Consider the following 2,807-nt stretch of genomic DNA (forward strand, 5'->3'; position numbering starts at 1 on the left):
GGTGATACTATGGGTGTAATTTCAGATTAGATGTTGTATTGCTAAACACTTGGGTTTTCTGAGTCGTGTCAGACTTAGATGCCACCATTCTCAAAACAATGTCTGCTGGAGGTTAGTAACTGCAACCTTACTTTTTATAAAACTAGGCAACTGGCTACCTGGCTACAAGTCTCCCCGAAGTGCCAGGTCCAGACTGGGTTTCAGGCCTATTCTTCTAAAAAGAAATGAGATTTATTTTGTCTATTAAAATTCCAGTTATCCCTCATCCAGCTACTTCTAATTGGGCCTGTTACAACAAAATGGCAGACCAAGGGATTGATATTTTAATCATACAAGGCTCAGATCTAGGACTTGGAACTCAGGAATATTTCCAATTCAGTGTCTATTCTCCAAGCTGAGGCAGTCCTATGCCCCATTTTGACAGGAAGTTATCACAGTCATAGCTGCCCTGTTCCCTAAATTAAAACTGAGCAGGACTCTGTGGGGCTCTGGAGTACAGATCTGTTGTGTGTTCTCCATTTCTTATCTGTAAGATATAGGCTTCATTCAGTCTCCTTGACCTTCCGTGAGTTCCAAAGCGTGGATTCAAACAATTGCTAATCAGGGAAGGGAGAGGATACAGAAACAGGAGAATCAAATGGTGGTACAGCCCTGAGACGGTCCTGGTTCCTTCTCAAAGAAATATGCATAAAAATGTCTTTGAGTTCTACAGAACTGGAGCCCCCTCCCAGGTGGAGGATGGTAACTTCAGACTAAACACAAGATTCCTGGAGCATAGCTCTGTTGCTTCACCACCAACCAATCAAAAAAGAAAAAAAAGTCACAAACCCTGTAGCCCTCACCCCAAATGTTGCTTCCTGTTTCTGGGGACCAGTGATGACCATCCTGTTAGGTCTCCTGTTTGGTCCCTTTCTATTTCATCTCTGAGAGAAGCCAACAGTTTCAAACTAAATTGCTGTTATTACAAGGGTGAATTCTGGTTTCAGGCAAAAAAAAAAATACCTTGACTTAGATCAGGTAGAGAGAGACCTCTGCTCGCCTAGGCAGACCTACACCCATGCACAGCAGGAAGAAGTTACAGAAGAAAGAGACCTCCGTCCCAATTCCCAAGAAGCATCTTGAGTATGAAGTCTCTCAGGGGGGAGTTGTTAGGGGAAGCACACTGATTGAAACTGCCCACCCTGGCCAGGCGCCATAGTAACCATTTGCATGAGTTGTTTTACAACAGGAGGTCCTGGTAAGGAACAGAGAACTAATAAGCCCCCACCAACCAGAAGAGTTCGGGAAAGGTCAAAAGGAGACACCACCTGTCTGACCACCCCCAAAATCCTTCTCTGGCATCCATCTTGGCTGAACAAGGGTGCACCACCAAGAAGGACTCTGAGTCAGAATGATTGGCTAAGGACAACCTGGAAACGAATCCCATCACCGTAAAACCCGAGACTGCCAGCCATGTGACAGAACTGTTCTCCTGGGTTCCCTTACCCTCCTGCTCTCCACCCGGGTGCCCTTTCCCAATAAAATCTCTTGCTTTTTCAGCATATGTCTCCTTGGACAGTTCATTTCCAAGTGTTAGACAAGAGCCTGGTTTCGGGCCCTGGAAGGGGTCCCCCTTCCTGCAACAGTAAGAGGTACAAATCCAATAGTACTGTGGCTTTCCCCTCCCCCCAGTTTGAGAACTAATTGTCGCAACACCATTTATTGACTAGTATATGTGTGTGCGTGCTCAGTCACTTCAGTCATGTCTGACTCTTTGCGACCCCGTGGACTGTAGCCTGACAGGTTCCTCTGTCCATGGGATTCTCCAGGCAAGAATACTGGAGTGGGTTGCCATGCCCTCCTCCAGGATCTTCTGACCCAGGGATCGAACCTGGGTCTCCCAAATGGCAGGCAGATTCTTTACCGTCTGAGCCACCAGGGAAGCCCATTGACTAGTATACCTTTCCTCACTGATGTGCAACGCCTTTTTAGTGTGTATTGTAGTCTCATACATACTTGGGACTGTACTAGACTCTCTGTTTTGTTCCATTGATCTGTTTGTTACTGTGTCATCACACTCTTTAAAAAATTTTTTTTTAATTTATTTTTGGCTGCTTTGGGTCTTTGCTGCTGCCTGTGAGATTTCTCTGGTTGTAGCTAGCAGGGGCTACTCTTCACTGTGGTGCATGAGCTTCCCATTGGGGTGACTTCTCTTGTGGTGGAGCACAGGTTCTAGAGTTTGAGGACTCAGTAGTTGTGGCACATGGGCTTAGTTGCCCGTTGACACGTGGCATTTTCCCAGACCAGAGATGGAACCCATCTCTCCTGCCTTGGCAGGCGGATTCTTAACCACTGGACCACCAGGGAAGTCCCACACTCTTTTAATTAGTAGAATCTGTGTTGCGTTTTGAGAGCCGGTAGTGCAAGCCTTCCCCCTCCCAGCCCTTTTCAAATACTTTTGTCATAATTATACATTTTCTGCTCTACATGATCTCAAGATCAGCTCCTCAAGTCCCTTAAAAATCTATGTCATGATTCAAGTTGAGATTGCCTTAAATGTATGGGTTAATCTGGGGCAAGTGTCTGTCTTTTTTTTTTTTTTTTTCCAAGTGTCTGTCTTTCTAAGGTGACTTCTTTTTATTCTGGAACATTTCATGTCTTTTTATTGATTCAGGTATTTTATGCCTTTTGGTTATGTTTTCCATCCTGATCCTTCTCCACTGTGGCCCAATATTAGCCCCTACCACTCCACTCCAGCTGCTCTTGTTAGAGTCAGCCATAAGCTTTGGAGATTTGGGTGTTCCCCCACAGAGACTGGGGGACTGTGT

The sequence above is a fragment of the Muntiacus reevesi genome, chromosome X, assembly GCF_963930625.1.
Source record: "Muntiacus reevesi chromosome X, mMunRee1.1, whole genome shotgun sequence".
NCBI classification, from domain to species: domain Eukaryota; kingdom Metazoa; phylum Chordata; class Mammalia; order Artiodactyla; family Cervidae; genus Muntiacus; species Muntiacus reevesi.